The sequence below is a fragment of the Schistocerca nitens genome, chromosome 1 (genome assembly GCF_023898315.1).
Source record: "Schistocerca nitens isolate TAMUIC-IGC-003100 chromosome 1, iqSchNite1.1, whole genome shotgun sequence".
In the NCBI taxonomy this organism is placed as follows: Eukaryota; Metazoa; Arthropoda; class Insecta; order Orthoptera; family Acrididae; genus Schistocerca; species Schistocerca nitens.
Genome location: NC_064614.1, coordinates 1,285,390,276 through 1,285,410,646, shown reverse-complemented (window position 1 = coordinate 1,285,410,646; position 20,371 = coordinate 1,285,390,276).

Below are 20,371 nucleotides of genomic sequence, written 5' to 3'. Positions count from 1 at the left end.
CAGTTTGTCAACAAGTGGCCACGAAAGCCTTAACAATTTTGTATTACGCCTCTACGGGGAGGAGATTTGCAGATTGTACCGACGCCTTGACCAACGACGGAAGAAAAAAGCGCGACTGATGTCCTCTCTCGCCTTTCTGTCACGGTGCCGAGATGAATGTGCTACACCGAAGTTCGTGAGATGCAAGCGCCTATTCACCACCGCCCAAGCACATCGTATCTACGACAGAATGGAACGAGCTTTTCTTCGTGAGCGAATACATACAACACGGAGAGACTTGGCAAGAACGGATCAGGAACTTCTGGACATTTTCTATCAACTAAGTAGCAGAATGCATAGAGACGACTGGGACAAGATTGACAGCATCACTCACAGGAGCATGCAGAACGAACTCGAGCGCTGCACCGAGCGGCAAAAGAAAAAGTTTGAAAGATGCCGGAAGCAGACCGACAAGGCGATTCCCGACATGTCACACACAGTGGTCAACCTCACTGAACGACAATTGACCGAAGAGGAAGTGTCAGTCCTTCAAAAAGGAGGGAATTTCGCTATCATCCCGAGAACTATACCTATGGAGGACATCATTGCCAACACCGAAGCAGCCATTCGGACCCTTCCTTGTGAAAGGGCAGAGGAAATACGCACTGAAACAGCCAGGATACTGCGCCGAGCAAAACCACCAGCTTGCAACCTGAAGAAAGAAGAGGTTCAAGCCATTAAGAATCTCAACGCCGACAAGAGTATATTGGTACTGCCTGCCGATAAGGGGAATGCGACCGTCGTAATGAAGACCGAAGATTACGAGCAAAAGATCCGAGACCTATTAGATCCGACGACGTACCTAAAACTAAGCGCAGATCCGACGCAGCGTATCACTCGGAATACGAATCGATTAATCAAGGCGTCTTCTCTGCCGGCGGACATACAGAGAAACCTGCGCAACACAGAAGCCCTACCACCTCGGCTGTATGGATTACCCAAGATCCATAAGAACAACGTTCCACTGAGACCGATCGTTAGCGCTCCTGGCTCACCAACGTATAAACTGGCGAAACACTTGGCCTCTCTGCTCCAGCCACACGTGGGAAAGACCGACACATACATTAAGGACTCAGGACATTTCTTTGAGAAGCTGAGGAAACTGAAACTTGCGCCAAACGACATCCTGGTCAGTTTTGATGTTGTTTCGTTATTTACGAAAGTGCCACTCAGCGACGCTCTGGAGCACATCGGTTCCATGTTCCCGCAAGACATCAAAAAGCTCTTCCATGCATGTCTCACCACGAGCTATTTCACGTGGAATGGCGATTTCTACGAACAGCTGGAAGGCGTCGCCATGGGTAGTCCTCTCAGTCCAGTGGTGGCCAACTTCTTCATGGAACAATTCGAAGCACAGGCACTGGACTCGGCGACTTGCAAACCTAAGGTGTGGTACAGGTACGTCGATGATACTTTCGTGGTGTGGAGCCATGGTGAAGAACAGCTCGGTGAATTCCTGAGACACTTGAATAGCCTCCATGCCAACATAACATTTACCATGGAAGTAGAAAAGGACAAGAAACTGCCATTTCTAGATGTCCTGGTCACAAGGGACGGCGAAAACCTGGGACACAGCGTGTATCGAAAACCGACACACACAGACCGATACCTGCACAAACTGTCAAACCACCACCCGAGCCAGAAAAGAGGCATGATTAGTACGCTCGTAACGAGAGCAGGACGAATATGTGAGCCTCAACACCTCAAACGAGAAATGCAACACCTGGAAACTGTTCTGAGGAGCAATGGGTACTCCACAAATTACATTAGAAGTGTAACAGAGCCAAACACTCGGCGAAGTAAGGAACCAGAAAAAGAAATGTCGGGTATGGCCTTTCTGCCATACATTCCCAGAGTGACGGACAGAATCGGCCGTATATTGCGCAAACATGGCGTAAAGACGATTTTCAAACCGACAAGAAAGATCAAAGAGTGTCTTAGATCGGCGATGGAGAAAAGAGACCCACTTGCAATGTCGGGAATATACCGCATACCTTGCACTTGCGGAAAAGTTTATGTCGGAATGACTGGACGATCCATTAACACCAGGATCAAAGAGCATAAGCGACATTGCAGGTTGGGGCAGGTGGAGAAATCGGCCGTGGCAGAGCACGCACTGAATGAGACCGACCACGTTAGAAAATTCGCCGACACGGAAGTTCTGGCTGTAGAGAAGCACTATCACACGCGCTTGTTCAGAGAAGCTGTAGAAATCCAAAAACACGCGAACACTTTCAACAAGAAAGAGGAAAGCCTTAAGGTAAACGGATCCTGGCTTCCCGTACTGCAGCGAACGACCGTCGCAGGTAGCAAGAGGAGAACCGCACCGGAAATGACCGCGGAGAAGCCCTCGGACGTTGGCGCGCCAGGTACATATAGCCTGCGGCCGCGAGCTCGCCTCCAGTTCACCACCGGCAATGGAGGGTGAAGCTTTGACAATGCCAGCCACTCGTGCTGGCGAAACGTCAGAAAAATCATTACATGAACGTCGGCCGAAGAACCCGAGACAGAAGCCAATAGGCAGTTTGTCAACAAGTGGCCACGAAAGCCTTAACAATTTTGTATTACGCCTCTACGGGGAGGAGATTTGCAGATTGTACCGACGCCTTGACCAACGACGGAAGAAAAAAGCGCGACTGATGTCCTCTCTCGCCTTTCTGTCACGGTGCCGAGATGAATGTGCTACACCGAAGTTCGTGAGATGCAAGCGCCTATTCACCACCGCCCAAGCACATCGTATCTACGACAGAATGGAACGAGCTTTTCTTCGTGAGCGAATACATACAACACGGAGAGACTTGGCAAGAACGGATCAGGAACTTCTGGACATTTTCTATCAACTAAGTAGCAGAATGCATAGAGACGACTGGGACAAGATTGACAGCATCACTCACAGGAGCATGCAGAACGAACTCGAGCGCTGCACCGAGCGGCAAAAGAAAAAGTTTGAAAGATGCCGGAAGCAGACCGACAAGGCGATTCCCGACATGTCACACACAGTGGTCAACCTCACTGAACGACAATTGACCGAAGAGGAAGTGTCAGTCCTTCAAAAAGGAGGGAATTTCGCTATCATCCCGAGAACTATACCTATGGAGGACATCATTGCCAACACCGAAGCAGCCATTCGGACCCTTCCTTGTGAAAGGGCAGAGGAAATACGCACTGAAACAGCCAGGATACTGCGCCGAGCAAAACCACCAGCTTGCAACCTGAAGAAAGAAGAGGTTCAAGCCATTAAGAATCTCAACGCCGACAAGAGTATATTGGTACTGCCTGCCGATAAGGGGAATGCGACCGTCGTAATGAAGACCGAAGATTACGAGCAAAAGATCCGAGACCTATTAGATCCGACGACGTACCTAAAACTAAGCGCAGATCCGACGCAGCGTATCACTCGGAATACGAATCGATTAATCAAGGCGTCTTCTCTGCCGGCGGACATACAGAGAAACCTGCGCAACACAGAAGCCCTACCACCTCGGCTGTATGGATTACCCAAGATCCATAAGAACAACGTTCCACTGAGACCGATCGTTAGCGCTCCTGGCTCACCAACGTATAAACTGGCGAAACACTTGGCCTCTCTGCTCCAGCCACACGTGGGAAAGACCGACACATACATTAAGGACTCAGGACATTTCTTTGAGAAGCTGAGGAAACTGAAACTTGCGCCAAACGACATCCTGGTCAGTTTTGATGTTGTTTCGTTATTTACGAAAGTGCCACTCAGCGACGCTCTGGAGCACATCGGTTCCATGTTCCCGCAAGACATCAAAAAGCTCTTCCATGCATGTCTCACCACGAGCTATTTCACGTGGAATGGCGATTTCTACGAACAGCTGGAAGGCGTCGCCATGGGTAGTCCTCTCAGTCCAGTGGTGGCCAACTTCTTCATGGAACAATTCGAAGCACAGGCACTGGACTCGGCGACTTGCAAACCTAAGGTGTGGTACAGGTACGTCGATGATACTTTCGTGGTGTGGAGCCATGGTGAAGAACAGCTCGGTGAATTCCTGAGACACTTGAATAGCCTCCATGCCAACATAACATTTACCATGGAAGTAGAAAAGGACAAGAAACTGCCATTTCTAGATGTCCTGGTCACAAGGGACGGCGAAAACCTGGGACACAGCGTGTATCGAAAACCGACACACACAGACCGATACCTGCACAAACTGTCAAACCACCACCCGAGCCAGAAAAGAGGCATGATTAGTACGCTCGTAACGAGAGCAGGACGAATATGTGAGCCTCAACACCTCAAACGAGAAATGCAACACCTGGAAACTGTTCTGAGGAGCAATGGGTACTCCACAAATTACATTAGAAGTGTAACAGAGCCAAACACTCGGCGAAGTAAGGAACCAGAAAAAGAAATGTCGGGTATGGCCTTTCTGCCATACATTCCCAGAGTGACGGACAGAATCGGCCGTATATTGCGCAAACATGGCGTAAAGACGATTTTCAAACCGACAAGAAAGATCAAAGAGTGTCTTAGATCGGCGATGGAGAAAAGAGACCCACTTGCAATGTCGGGAATATACCGCATACCTTGCACTTGCGGAAAAGTTTATGTCGGAATGACTGGACGATCCATTAACACCAGGATCAAAGAGCATAAGCGACATTGCAGGTTGGGGCAGGTGGAGAAATCGGCCGTGGCAGAGCACGCACTGAATGAGACCGACCACGTTAGAAAATTCGCCGACACGGAAGTTCTGGCTGTAGAGAAGCACTATCACACGCGCTTGTTCAGAGAAGCTGTAGAAATCCAAAAACACGCGAACACTTTCAACAAGAAAGAGGAAAGCCTTAAGGTAAACGGATCCTGGCTTCCCGTACTGCAGCGAACGACCGTCGCAGGTAGCAAGAGGAGAACCGCACCGGAAATGACCGCGGAGAAGCCCTCGGACGTTGGCGCGCCAGGTACATATAGCCTGCGGCCGCGAGCTCGCCTCCAGTTCACCACCGGCAATGGAGGGTGAAGCTTTGACAATGCCAGCCACTCGTGCTGGCGAAACGTCAGAAAAATCATTACATGAACGTCGGCCGAAGAACCCGAGACAGAAGCCAATAGGCAGTTTGTCAACAAGTGGCCACGAAAGCCTTAACAATTTTGTATTACGCCTCTACGGGGAGGAGATTTGCAGATTGTACCGACGCCTTGACCAACGACGGAAGAAAAAAGCGCGACTGATGTCCTCTCTCGCCTTTCTGTCACGGTGCCGAGATGAATGTGCTACACCGAAGTTCGTGAGATGCAAGCGCCTATTCACCACCGCCCAAGCACATCGTATCTACGACAGAATGGAACGAGCTTTTCTTCGTGAGCGAATACATACAACACGGAGAGACTTGGCAAGAACGGATCAGGAACTTCTGGACATTTTCTATCAACTAAGTAGCAGAATGCATAGAGACGACTGGGACAAGATTGACAGCATCACTCACAGGAGCATGCAGAACGAACTCGAGCGCTGCACCGAGCGGCAAAAGAAAAAATTTGAAAGATGCCGGAAGCAGACCGACAAGGCGATTCCCGACATGTCACACACAGTGGTCAACCTCACTGAACGACAATTGACCGAAGAGGAAGTGTCAGTCCTTCAAAAAGGAGGGAATTTCGCTATCATCCCGAGAACTATACCTATGGAGGACATCATTGCCAACACCGAAGCAGCCATTCGGACCCTTCCTTGTGAAAGGGCAGAGGAAATACGCACTGAAACAGCCAGGATACTGCGCCGAGCAAAACCACCAGCTTGCAACCTGAAGAAAGAAGAGGTTCAAGCCATTAAGAATCTCAACGCCGACAAGAGTATATTGGTACTGCCTGCCGATAAGGGGAATGCGACCGTCGTAATGAAGACCGAAGATTACGAGCAAAAGATCCGAGACCTATTAGATCCGACGACGTACCTAAAACTAAGCGCAGATCCGACGCAGCGTATCACTCGGAATACGAATCGATTAATCAAGGCGTCTTCTCTGCCGGCGGACATACAGAGAAACCTGCGCAACACAGAAGCCCTACCACCTCGGCTGTATGGATTACCCAAGATCCATAAGAACAACGTTCCACTGAGACCGATCGTTAGCGCTCCTGGCTCACCAACGTATAAACTGGCGAAACACTTGGCCTCTCTGCTCCAGCCACACGTGGGAAAGACCGACACATACATTAAGGACTCAGGACATTTCTTTGAGAAGCTGAGGAAACTGAAACTTGCGCCAAACGACATCCTGGTCAGTTTTGATGTTGTTTCGTTATTTACGAAAGTGCCACTCAGCGACGCTCTGGAGCACATCGGTTCCATGTTCCCGCAAGACATCAAAAAGCTCTTCCATGCATGTCTCACCACGAGCTATTTCACGTGGAATGGCGATTTCTACGAACAGCTGGAAGGCGTCGCCATGGGTAGTCCTCTCAGTCCAGTGGTGGCCAACTTCTTCATGGAACAATTCGAAGCACAGGCACTGGACTCGGCGACTTGCAAACCTAAGGTGTGGTACAGGTACGTCGATGATACTTTCGTGGTGTGGAGCCATGGTGAAGAACAGCTCGGTGAATTCCTGAGACACTTGAATAGCCTCCATGCCAACATAACATTTACCATGGAAGTAGAAAAGGACAAGAAACTGCCATTTCTAGATGTCCTGGTCACAAGGGACGGCGAAAACCTGGGACACAGCGTGTATCGAAAACCGACACACACAGACCGATACCTGCACAAACTGTCAAACCACCACCCGAGCCAGAAAAGAGGCATGATTAGTACGCTCGTAACGAGAGCAGGACGAATATGCGAGCCTCAACACCTCAAACGAGAAATGCAACACCTGGAAACTGTTCTGAGGAGCAATGGGTACTCCACAAATTACATTAGAAGTGTAACAGAGCCAAACACTCGGCGAAGTAAGGAACCAGAAAAAGAAATGTCGGGTACGGCCTTTCTGCCAAACATTCCCAGAGTGACGGACAGAATCGGCCGTATATTGCGCAAACATGGCGTAAAGACGATTTTCAAACCGACAAGGAAGATCAAAGAGTGTCTTAGATCGGCGAAGGAGAAAAGAGACCCACTTGCAATGACGGGAATATACCGCATACCTTGCACTTGCGGAAAAGTTTATGTCGGAATGACTGGACGATCCATTAACACCAGGATCAAAGAGCATAAGCGACATTGCAGGTTGGGGCAGGTGGAGAAATCGGCCGTGGCAGAGCACGCACTGAATGAGACCGACCACGTTAGAAAATTCGCCGACACGGAAGTTCTGGCTGTAGAGAAGCACTATCACACGCGCTTGTTCAGAGAAGCTGTAGAAATCCAAAAACACGCGAACACTTTCAACAAGAAAGAGGAAAGCCTTAAGGTAAACGGATCCTGGCTTCCCGTACTGCAGCGAACGACCGTCGCAGGTAGCAAGAGGAGAACCGCACCGGAAATGACCGCGGAGAAGCCCTCGGACGTTGGCGCGCCAGGTACATATAGCCTGCGGCCGCGAGCTCGCCTCCAGTTCACCACCGGCAATGGAGGGTGAAGCTTTGACAATGCCAGCCACTCGTGCTGGCGAAACGTCAGAAAAATCATTACATGAACGTCGGCCGAAGAACCCGAGACAGAAGCCAATAGGCAGTTTGTCAACAAGTGGCCACGAAAGGCTTAACAATTTTGTACCTGAAATTTTGCTGTATCTCCAGGCCTTTTCCAAGTATACCTCCAGCTCTTGTGATTCCTGAACATATTATTCTGTGTTAGTAGCTGTAATTTATCGCACAACTCAATTAATCTTTCTTCCTCATTCCTATTACCAAGCCCACATTCTCCTATAACCCTTACCCTACAACCGCATTCTAGTCCCCCATGAGTATTAGATTTTCATTTCCCTTTACATGCTGACTTACCCGTTCAAGATCCTCAAACACTTTGTGTGGCTCTTTATATTCGGCTTATGACGTCAGCATGTATTCCTGAGCTGTTGTTGCCGGTGTTGGTTTGTTGTCGATTCTCTTTCCGTGTCAAAGATATCATACAACAAAGGCAATATTCGGAAGCATTGATAAGAAAATCCCATGCCGGATTAAACACAAATATTTAAGTCAGTAGATTGTACGGGCGAAATTATCAACTCGTAGCCACGCTCAACAGCGTATACATTTATAAATGATATACAATGATGAGCCAGAGCATTGTGATCACCAACCTACTGTCGATATAAACGACTCAAGAAGACACCAGCGTCAACTGGCTAGGAATGAGTGGTAGTCAGAGACACGCACGGCGCACGTAGTATATGGGGGCGTGCTGTCCGCGTGTGGAGTGGGGAAGCCGCGCGACCTGTGTGAGTTTGACCGAGGGCAGATTGTGATGGCCGGCGCGGAGGCTCAGCAGGAGCGTTTCGGAAACTCCACGACTGGTCTGATGTTCGGGGAGTGCTGTGGTGGGTGTCTTCAACACGTGGCGGAACTAAAATGAAACCACGTCCAGACGTCGTGGGCGGCCACATCTCATTACGGATGTTGGACGTCGTGGGCTGTGCAGACTCGTAAGACAGGACAGTCGGCGAACTGCAGCGGAAGTAACACCAGACTTTAGAGCCAGGCAGAGTACAAGCGTGTCTGAACACGCAGAGCACTGAACACTCCTAACTACGGGCCTCCTCAGCCGACGACCCATGCATGTGCCAATTCCAACACCGCGACATCGGCAGCTACGACTGCAATTGGCACGTGACCATCGGCACTGGACAGTGGCACAGTGGCAGAGCGTTGCACGGTCTGATGGATCCCGATACCTTCTTCATCGTGCCAATGAGAAAGCGCGAATCCATCGTCTTCCAGGGGACCACCACTTTGACACCAGTACTGCAGGATTGCGGTAAGTTGGTGGTGGCTCCTTTACGCGCTGTGGAACATTCTCGTGGGCATCCGTGGATCCAGTGCAGCTCTAGCAAGGCGCCATGACGCGCCAAGGAGTATCGCACACCTCCTCATGAGGATCGTGTTTCCCGCCGCCAGTGGCATTTTTAAGTACGATAATGCACCATGTGACAAGATCAGGAGTGATGCGGAGTGGTTCGCGCGGCGGTTCGGCCTGAGCCAGTGAGGCGCGCGCATCGGTGCCGCTGCGGGCTACGCTTTCTCGGCCGAGGACAGCTCCAGGTTCACTTATGTGCTGTGGGCGCAGCGAAAAGCAAATTGTCGTTTGTGTAGTTCTCACAACGCCAGAGAACTGTCGTGTCTTGCGCCCCACAGCCTGGGAAAGACGTACGCGCAGAGGAAACCTGCTGCCACGAGGGGGCCTTCGGTTTTGCGTATCACTCAGTCTGCCGATCAAGCAAGGAGGACCCGAGAAGACGAGTCGCAGTCTGTTCCCCCTTCGTATGTCAAGTGTAAAGGCGGGTTTACGGCGCTGTTCGACTTAATGACGAATTGCGCCAAGAACGAGGTGGTCTACGGGCCTGTCGTCACAGACTCGCTGATCTGCGTTCGGGCAGCACACCTGCCCGACCACAGGGCGATCAGAAGTGCTGTGGCTGCCCACATTGTCGACGAGCCGCCGACGCGCGAGAAGGTGCCTTCCGATGGAAGGAAGAAGACGACCGAGGCACTCCTAAGGGGGCTGCCTGGGTGCTGTGAGGAAGTAACGGTTCGGGAAGGGCTACTGCGAGCCGGTTTCGGTAACACAACCGCAAGGTTGCACAACCAGACGAATAAGAAGAGGGCGCCGCTCTATGCCGTGAGCGTGCAAACGGCCAATAGCGAGGGTAACATGTTCGACTTGCGGAAGCTGCTGGGCTTCCCGGATACGACGCAGGCTCTCCCCACCGCCACGGACCCTCAGCCCCAGTGCTTCAAGTGCCAGGGTGAGGGCCACGTCGCGAAGTACTGCCGCAACGCGGCGTGCTGCGTCGAGTGCTCTGGAGAGCGCGACATCTGCGCCTGCGACCGCGGCAGAGAAGCTTCGCCGACTTGCGCCCGGTGTGGCGGCCCGCAAGTCGCCAGCTGACGCGGCTGCCCGGCTTTCTCGAGCCACAGTCGCGGCGAGGCACCGACGCAGCGGAAGAGACGACGACGTCGGCGACGACGACGGGCGCAGACCAGCCGGGCTCAGCCGAGGGACAGCGCAGAGGCAGCTCCTCCCGCCAAAAGCGGGGACGACCTCCCGGAGGCGGACTTTCGAATGCAGCCCGAGCCCCTGTGAAGAGCAGCGGCGTCGACATCAGCACCGCCGTGGAGGAGGCCACAGCAGTCCTCAAAGCCGCCTTAGCTGCAGAGAAGGAAGGGGCCTCGAGGAAGCTGCGTGCAGTTCTTGCCCGAGGCCTCCGTGGAGCAGAAGGGGGTTCGAACCCCGACGAAGGCTCATGCAACTCCGCAGAAGGGCGTTCTGGTGCCTCCCCCGCCGGTCGCCTCAGCAGCGCCGTGACGACGCCCGCCGCCCCAACGGTACAGGCGGCGACGCCGACCGCCGTGGGGGAGAACCCGCTAGGCACTGAGAAGCCAAAAGGGCAGCCTACGTCGCGCAGCCGGCCGCGGTGGTCTAGCGGTTCAGGCGCTCAGTCCGGAACCGCGGGACAGCTACGGTCGCAGGTTCGAATCCTGCCTCGGGCATGGATGTGTGTGATGTCCTTAGGTTAGTTAGGTTTAAGTAGTTCTAAGTTCTAGGGGACTGATGACCACAGATGTTAAGTCCCAAGGTGCTCAGAGCCATTTGAACCATTTTACGTCGCGCACGCGCGAGAGAACGGCCTGCAGCTCTCCGGTGATACTGCGGCGCAGTACGCCGAGCCAGCAGAGTTGCCGGAGGAGCAGCTGCGGCAGAACTCCGCCACGCAGCAGCAGGGGACGCCGGCCGACAGCGAGGTGCCGCCGTTCAGCACCAGCCCCACGATGCTGCGCCAGGTCACTGACGACACGGCGCAGCAGAGGGCTCGAGGCAACGCACTGGGTTGCCGCGCCGGACTCCTTTATAATGACGACCAATGCACTGACACGGTATCTTCTTGCACGATACCCGCTGTTAACATAACCTACCCTTGCATGAACTGTCGCAGTCAGCATGGCATTCGCTACTGCTCTTACTACCCGAAGACTTTTTTTCCCTCTGCCCTTCAAACCACTATCCTTCGTTCGACTTTCGACCCAATCTACCTCCAGATGAGCGCCTATAAATGGTTAACCTTAACCAGACGTACGCAAACCTCGCAGTGCCCACATCCTGCGACACCTCACTTTAGCGAACACTAACCCTTATGCAGAGATGGCGGTAGACCTTTTGAGTTGGCCATCGTGCCGGTGTGGGCGTGGAGGGGCTCCACCTCCACTCCATCAAATATGAAATTGGTGGGTTCCTATGATTTACGCATGACGCCGAATAACCGCTTTATATTCTCATACCTTGTGGAAGACGAACATGTAAACCATGTAGGTCCTTTTCTCTTGACTGCTGGAAAAGCTTTGACATCCTTGTACATTTTCTTCTTTGTGTCACGTTTCTTCGTCAATACTCGCTGACTTAATATTTTTCATATCCACTGACCTGTAATTTTTTGGTAAGCAACTGTCTCATCGAATTAGGGAAGGACGGGGAGGGAAGTCGGCCGTGCCCTTTCAAAGGAACCAACCTGGCATTTGCCTCGAGTGATTTAGGGAAACCACGGAAAACGTAAATCAGGTAAGCTGGACGCGATTCCTTGCGTAGCGCGGCGAGGTCTGTCACGAAGAGTCCACGAGAAAGAATTGCAGCAATGAGTGTCAACAATACATCACAGTGCGTACTAAGCTTCACATGTGGACTGCTGTAACATAAGTTAAACATGTAGATCACGCGTGTTTTTTCTCATTTCTCCTTTTATTTGTGCTACCTCAGCCAGCCTCCGATGCTCATTGCACCACTCACACACACACACGTAGAGAACACCCATGAATCGCGTACAGTAAAATATTGCTTACAGCAGAATGTGCTGCCATCATTGCCATAAAATGTCACACCAAACGCCCTAAGTTACATGAAAGTGATGATATTCACTTACTTAACGTTGGTTCTCTATTATACGTGGCTCGCAAACAGAATACGCTAAGCCAGTGAAGTGTTCTGCGTGTAGATACTTAGTGCTACTAGTGCGAAGTCGGGCCGAGTCGCTAGTTTTATCCTATTTGCCTTCCTCCACAGCCCAACGCAACAAACAAAATTTGCATGCATATTTGCACACTCATTAGCTTACGAAGTTTCTGAATAGATTCTTCGCCTGAAGTGCTTCATTTTATTACAGATAAGTAGTTACAAATTGCTGTCTTTTTATCGCCATCTCTCTCGGTTAGAGGCGGAGGGGTAATAATGGGTGACAGACAATCAAAACATCACTCATGTTAAATAAGCGTGTACCGAATACATTATTTTATCGTCGTAATATATTGATCTTTGGATTTCCTGCCCCTGTTGCTTACAAACATCATTGTATCGGGAAACAGGCATACAGCATAGCAACAAAATTGTCTTCTATAGTCAACCTTAATGTATGAAGTTTTGAAATAATTACTCAGTGAATATTTTTTAAGATGTGAAATACGAGTAACGCTTCGCTTCCTTCGCTTTAGCACAAAAGGTAGCCGGACGGACGATCTCAGCAGTTTTGTCCCTTAAGAATTCACACACACTAAAGGTGACGTACAGGACAACAACTGACGCATTAGCCACTATTTTTAAATTAAAAATATAGTAGTGTTAATAACATTCGTTCCGTCAAATACAGCTCCTCATCTCGTTCTCTTACCACTTCAAAACCATGAAGCAAATTTTTTGAAACTAGAGACCAAGAATAACACCAAGGACGAGAGCATCATGGTTATTATTTCCATAATTGTGACAAGCTAAACTTTCATGGTCAGTTTCTCGGTCCATGGGTTAAATCAAAGGAAGTATTTTTTATACGTAATAAAAAATTGTTTCGCTTTCCATCTATCTCTTTAACTCTTTTGTAACGTGATATTTGTTAATATACCCGAACCTCCGTCCGTTATTAATGTTGTTGGCTTTATAAGAAAACGATGTAATCAAACTTAAAAAAGACCACGAGTGAAAGAAATGCTGCAGTTTCTATACCTTTAGCGCACCAATTTTCAGTAACTGTATGAGACGTGAAAATAGACTTACGTACTCTCATTTGACATGTCTGAAAACTTCAGGGGAGCCCTAGAGTACTTGCTTGGACGCCTCATTCATCTGACATTGAATGACGCAAATTTCCAATAAGAGCTAACAACTACAAGTTGGAACTACTCAAGACTTTTTGGATCTGTCCAGTAGAATTTGCTAACTGTCGGAGAACGTCCTTCTCTTCGTCATTGCACTGTTACAAACAGCACTCGACTGTCAGCCAGTATGAAGTGCCGGCAGTGCACGGTGGGAACTGGGAACTAGCAGGCTAGCTGCGACAAGTGTCTGTCCCCAGCCCTCCCCATTGCACCTCGTGAAGAATGCCGTAAGGTGACGAGGCGCATACGACCGACTGTGAAGGCTGAGATAACGAGTGAAGCTTCTGGGTGTGGCGTCACAACAGTACAGCCCACGCTTGGTCGGAATAGGCTACAGACTTTGCTTTCGAGGTCTAGGTGACATTACTAAGCAGACCTTGGATCTCTAATGGCTTGTGGAATACCTTGACAAATAATTACTCTTGCTGCGATAAAATTCGATAAGAGTGCTATTAATGCCATTCACGAATGGCTACATTTCACATCAACTCCAAATTTCATTCCAACGAAAGATTACATCAATTCAGTGAAGCACGTTTCGACTTGACTGCCATTGGAATGGGCAGAATTGATTCTTCAAGAAACCTACAGGGCATTTATCGGAAGCACAAGACTCTAAAGTTTCAAAGAAAAAACTAATGAATATAATGTTGATATGTGTGGCTATAAAGGATGTCAAATTAAACATCTTCCAGCCGTCTAGTTTCCAACGTTATTTTATTTGGCACCCAGTTTCAGCGTTTTACTACGCCATCCTCTATCGAATAGCCAAGTTCCACAGCCTTCTCTAAGAAGATGGACCTACAGAGCCTGTAGATGTAATGATGAGACGTATGGGATTACAGAGAAGCCATTTATCAGCTATGAACAGATTGCATTGTTTAAGTTCGGTGCCTTAAACACAGTACATGGGGTTCTTCAATTATAACCTGTGTGTTCTGGTTTACCGAGGTTCAACATGTCAGAATGTCACCTACATCAATCTAAATATTATACTTAGGTAGGAGAAGGATGTCAGGTTAATATGTTTTGACAAAGGCTTTGGAAAAACTCATTTTTACATACTCGCGCGTTACTTTAAGAGCGTCATGTAGCAGTTGGTAAATCAATGCGGATGGACGTTTCATTAGTGACAGAATTCGCGACGACTGCTTAATGTTGTACATGTTTCCTATGAACTCTACAGGGGATATTGAAATACACTATAACGTGGTATTTGGTGCATCACATGTGTTCAAAGGGATCTCACATTTGCCCAATGTACACTCATGTTCATAGAAAAGCAGATCATCTTGACTAGAGGTACGACGTTCATATTCACAGGACATGTACATTAGTATGCTCTGTATAAATGATGAGCATTTCATTTGCCTCGGTTCAGCCTGCGTGCTGTTGCCTAGTAGGCGCAGGGTCCGCCACGGCCCTCATAACTCGTTCCTCAGTGGCATCGATGCGTATGAGGCGCGAATGGCGTCGTGTGATACAGCCATCCACGCTGCACTCACCCAGTTCCGAAGTTCATCTGTGGTCGATGGCACTGGCTCATAGCGCTGCACCGGTCGTTTCACCAGACCCCACGCAGTTTAGATTGGCGACAAGTCTGCTGATCTTTCTCGTCAAGGCAGAAGGCTGAAATCCTGTGACACCAGGAAGGCATGTGTGTGTTCGTGCAGCAACATGTCACCGTGCATTGTCTTGCTAAAAGACGCGCGTAGGATGTTGAGCGGTATGGGTATGGTTACAGGTGGCAGGATGTCACTGATGTAGGTCAGAGTGGTCACAGTGCCCTGGACACGCCACATTTCTGATTTGTGGTTGTACCAAATAACACCCCGCATCATAAGACCTTGAGTTGACGCTGCATGTATTGGGCGAATGCAGTCACTGTGATGCCGCTCCGCCTCTCTGCGCCGAACTAAAATGCGGCCGTCATTTGCAATCAAACAGAATCTGGATTCGTCAGAAAACACTATCAAATGGCATTCGTGTCCCCGGTGACCCAGTGACGTCGTTTCGTACACTATTGCTTCCTAGCATATTTCTGCACCTTTGTCAAAAGTAGGCGGAGAAGTGGACGATGTGCACGTAACCCGTGCTCTAACAAACCGTGGCGGACTGTCACCCCTGGTGGTATACGATATGTTACACTGTTGCAGTGCTGCACCAGAGCCGAGAAGGACGCAGATATGTCCTGCAGTGGTATGCGAATGAGGTGTCGGTCTTCTCGGAGGTTGGTCTGGGTGGTGCGGCCTGACCGATCTCGTCGTGTTTTACGGCCTTCGGAGAACCATTCTGTGCGCACCCGTAGTAGCACTGCCGAAACACTTCGTCCGATACGAGCAGCAATTTCTCGGATAGACGCATCACATTGTCTCTTGGAAATAATGCGCCCTCTCTCACTCACTGGTTTGACGGTACGGTTCGCGCATACGTCTACTAGGCGCCCTGCACGTGCTCGTCACACGGATACATCACCGTCGATTTATAGCGAAATCGAGAGCCGCAGACACATTTCACCGGTAAGTGGTGTTGCGTCGCCATATCGATGCTGTCCTTGAACATACCTGTGTGCAGCAGTAGTGCAGCAGCAGTGCAGTAGCGAGTCGCATATTTAGCTTTCATATTTGTTTTGTAGTTTGATTCTTAATTTCTTTGCGAGTGTTTGTGCGCTTGTATATTAAATTACACAAAATCCTTGCGTATTCTCGTATTTGAGAGGAGTTATATTGCTTATTGACAGCTGTAAAGTATAAATTCGCGGAGTCGTTAGTCAGTTGTTTGTTTTGGACCACCAGTGCTTTCTGTTTATTTCGTAGATTCAGTCAGTAGCAGACAGAGGCCAGTGCAGCTTCATCTGTGCTTGCAGAGTGACGTGTGAGAGCAGCAGTAGCAGAAACTAGTCGTATATTCAGTTTCCCGTATTAGTTCCGCAGGTTTTATTCAAATTACTTAGTGTGTTTGTGTGCTTGCGTGGTGAAATTTTTCGGATCTTTGCGTATTTTCGAATTATAAACGGGTAGTATCAAATTTTAATAACGATAGAGTGTAACATCGTGTAGGTGGTTGTCATTTGTACTAAGACAGAGGTAGGATCGCATTGTAATATCTGTATAGTGGCGCCTTCGTGCTCATTTAATTGCTTGGATCGTTAATAATTGTTCATATATCGCAGCTCAATCTGGCGCTGGTGACGCAACTGTGCAGTCGCATATTGCTGTTTTATTTGTCGCAACTCTATACGTCCAGATATTAGCAGTAGGATGGATAGGGTGTGTACGTGCTGTGTGCGGGCGGAGGAGGAACTGGCCGCGGTTCGCGAGCAGCTGAGCGAGCTCTTGGCCACGGTCAGCCGCCTTCAGGCTGCTGCCTCGAGGTGCAGCGACGGCGGAGGGTCTGGCGCGTCGCTTGAGACACCCCAGGTGTCGCTTGCTGCGTCCGCTGACTCGGCCACCGAGGCGCCTTCTAGTGTACCCGGCGCATCGAGGCCGCCCCCACCTCAGGGTGAGTGGCGGACTGCAACGCGTTCGCATCGCTCGAGGCGGAGGGTCAATGTGGAGGCCGGCCTCGCCCGTTCATCCTGTCAGTGGGCAAGTGGCCGCTCCTTCAGCAGGGCTCGAGCAGGCACGCGGGGGCAAAGGCTTGCTGTTTATTGGGAGCTCCACCGTTAGGCGGGTGATGGAGCCCCTTAGGGAAATAGCCTACAGGGCTGGAAAGAAATCCGACGTGCACTCGGTTTGTCTGCCGGAGGCCTCATCCAAAATGTGGAGGCGGCCTTGCCTGCGGCTATCGAGCGTAAGGGGTGCAGTCGTCTGCAAGCAGTTGCTCACGTCGGCACCAATTATGTCTGTCGCTTGGGTTCTGAGGCTATCCTCAGTTCGTACAGGCGGCTGGCGGATTTGGTGAAGACCGCTGGCCTCGCAAGTGGGGTGCAAGCACAGCTCTCTATTTGCAGCATCGTTCCCAGAGTGGATCGGGGTCCTTTGGTTTGGAGCCGAGTGGAGGGTCTCAACCAGAGACTACGTCGACTCTGTGACGGTCTTGGCTGCAGATTTCTAGACTTGCACTATTGGGTGGAGAACTGTAGGACGCCCCTAGATAGGTCAGGGGTGGACTACACAAAGGAAGCGGCTACTCGGGTAGCAGAGTACTTGTGGCGTGCACATGGGGTTTTTTTAGGATAGGGAGTGGTGCGAGGTGTCCTGATGAACATTCACCAATCGACGTGCAGGCAGGGAAATCAGGACGCGCTCAGTGTAAAGACACATCAGCTATCAAAATATTAGCAGGTAATTTTCAGAGTGTTCGGAATAAAGATCCTGAATTTTCCGCCTTCCAGGAAGCGTGTGGCGCGCAAACTATTCTCGGGATTGAGACCTGGCTGAACCCTGAGATGGGAAGTTCTGGAATATTTAGTGAGGGTTGGAACGTGCATCGGAAAGACAGATTAGACACCGTAGGGGGTGGTGTCTTCATTGCAGTTGACAAAAATATTGTGTCTGCTGAGGTCGAATTAGAGTGTGATTGTGATCTGGACACGTTTAACAGGGCTAGGGAAAATAAAGTTAATTGTGGGGTGTTATTACCGGCCATCAGGTTTCACCGCGACAGTTGTAGAATCATTCAAAGGGGTCTACATTCTGTATCGCAGAAGTACCCGGATCATGCTATATTAGCCGGAGGCGACTTCGACCTACCTAGTAGAGACTGGGATGTCTATCGATTCATTACAGGTGGTACAGACAAGCCGTCGTGTGAAAAAGCATTATCCGAAAATTGTCATGAGCAGCTAAGTCGACAGACAACGCATAATGGAAATATTTTAGATCTGCTAGCCACGAACAGACCAGACCTCATCGACGACGTCAGTGTTGAGACAGGGATTAGTGATCATGATGTTGTCATTACGACTATGGTTACGAAAGCTAAAAAGTCGGTCAAGAAGGCTAGGAGAGTATTCTTATGCTCAGGAAGCAAAGACAGTTGCACTCACGGTACAAGAAACATCGGGAGAGGCAAAAGTTAGTAAAGATTCATGCTGCTCTAAAAAGAGCGATGCGCGAAGCATACAACCACTACCACCGTCATACCTTAGCAAAAGATCTTGCTGAAAACCCAAGTAAGTTCTGGTCTTACGAAAAGTCGGTAAGCGGGTCGAAGTCTTCCATCCACTCACTCACTGATCAGTCTGGCCTGGCAACGGAAGACAGCAAAACGAAAGCTGAAATTATAAATTTAGCATTTGAGAAATCTTTCACGCAGGAGGATCGTACAAACATACCGCCGTTTGAGTCTCGTACAGATTCCCGATTGGAGGACATAGTGATAGACATCCCTGCGGTTGTGAAGCAGCTGATTGGCTTGAAAGTAAATAAATCGCCGGGTCCTGATGGGATTCCAATTCGGTTTTACATAGAGTACTTTACTGCATTGGCTCCTTACTTAGCTTGCATTAATCGCGAATCTCTTGCCCACCGTAAAGTCCCGAGCGAATGGAAAAAGCGCAGGTGACGCCTATATATAAGAAGGGTAGAAGGACGGACCCTCAAAATTACAGACCCATATGCTTAACATCGGTTTGTTGCGGCATTCTCAAACATATTCTCAATTCGAATATAATGAATTTCCTTGAGACAGAGAAGTTGCTGTCCTTGCATCAGCACGGCTTTAGAAAGCATCGCTGCTGCGAAACGCAACTCGCCCTTTTTTCACATGAGATCTTGCGAACCATGGATGAAGGGTGTCTGACGGATGCCATATTCCTTGACTTCCGGAAAGCGTTGGACTCGGTGCCCCACTGCAGACTCCTAACTAAGGTACGAGCATATGGGATTGGTTCGAAATATGTGAGTGGCTCGAAGACTTCTTAAGTTATAATAGAACCCAGTACGTTGTCCTCAATGGTGGGTGTTCATCGGAGGTGAGGGTATCATCTGGAGTGCCCCAGGGAAGTGTGGTAGGTCCGCTGTTGTTTTCTATCTACATACATGATCTTTTGGATAGGGTGGATAGCAATGTACGGCTGTTTTCTGATGATGCTCTGGTGTACGGGAAGGTGTCGTCGTTGAGTGACTGTTGGAGGATAGAAGATTACTTGGACAGGATTTGTGATTGGTGTAGCTAACTCTAAATATAGATAAATGTAAATTAATGCAGATGAATAGGAAAAAGAATCACGTACTATTTGAATACTCCATCAGTAGTGTAGCGCTTGACACAGTCACGTCGATTAAATATTTGGGCGTAACATTGGAGAGCGATATGAAGTGGGACAAGCATGTAATGGCAGTTGTGGGGAATGCGGATAGTCGTCTTCCGTTCATTGGTAGAATTTTGGGAAGAAATGGTTCATCTGTAAAGGATACCGCTTATGAAACACTAATACGACCTATTCTTGAGTACTGCTCGAGCGTTTGGGATCCCTATTAGGTCGGATTGAGGGAGGACATAGAAGCAATTCAGAGGCGGGCTGCTAGATTCGTTACTGGTAGGTTTCATCATCACGCAAGTGTTACGGAAATGTTTCAGGAACTCGGGTGGGAGTCTCTGGAGGAAAGGAGGCGTTCTTTTCGTGAATCGCTACTGAGGAAATTTAGAGAACCAGCATTTGATGCTGACTGCAGTACAATTTTACTGCCGCCAACTTACATTTCGCGGAAAGACCACAAAGATAAGATAAGAGAGATTAGGGCTCGTACAGAGGCATATAGGCAGTCATTTTTCCCTCGTTCTGTTTGGGAGTGGAACAGGGAGAGAAAATGCTAGTTGTGGTACGAGGTACCCTCCACCACGCACTGTATGGTGGATTGCGGAGTATGTATGTAGATGTAGATGTAGACTATGTGAATATGAACGCCATATCTCTAGTCGTACAAGGTGTTCTATTTTTCTGAACATGAGTGTATATGTAATTACGGTTCTTTCAGTTTCTCACAGTGCAGGTAATCATGTCATTACGTGCTGCCATGTACTGATACTATTGGATAGAGTATGCATTCACTTTATTTTCTGAGATACTTTACTATTTTAATGTCTTTTAATGTCTACAAGATTGCCGGCCGGTGTGACCGAACG